The sequence below is a fragment of the Bombina bombina genome, chromosome 4 (genome assembly GCF_027579735.1).
Source record: "Bombina bombina isolate aBomBom1 chromosome 4, aBomBom1.pri, whole genome shotgun sequence".
Lineage (NCBI taxonomy): Eukaryota > Metazoa > Chordata > Amphibia > Anura > Bombinatoridae > Bombina > Bombina bombina.
Window position 1 is genome coordinate 94,830,010 of NC_069502.1, and position 408 is coordinate 94,830,417.

Genomic DNA, 408 nt, shown 5'->3' on the forward strand with positions numbered 1-408 from the left:
GTAAAAAGGGCTGAACATGGGGCATGTCCAGGCTAGGACCCAAGATAGTCGCTAAACTGGAAGCTCTGTAAACAGATTTGTAATCAGCCTTGTACTCTGGAAATTGTGTAACCATCCAGCCTGAAATTGTGCTCTAAGATGTAATTAAAGATACCTTGAGCTGGATTATATATATATTGAACGTATCAGGACTTCCCAGACTGGACCCCTGAGCTATTTTGGCGGCTCTTGAGGAGACAGATCTCAGCACTCCCCCCACCAGGGAACCGGGTAAGCAGTGTAAATCAAGTTTACCTGCATAGGGAGCTGATTTAAAGCTCTTTACATTCTTTTTGATCATGGGAGAACTACTTTATCATCAGGTGCAAGCTTTATTTACTGAATTTGAATGACAAATCCACAATCGAT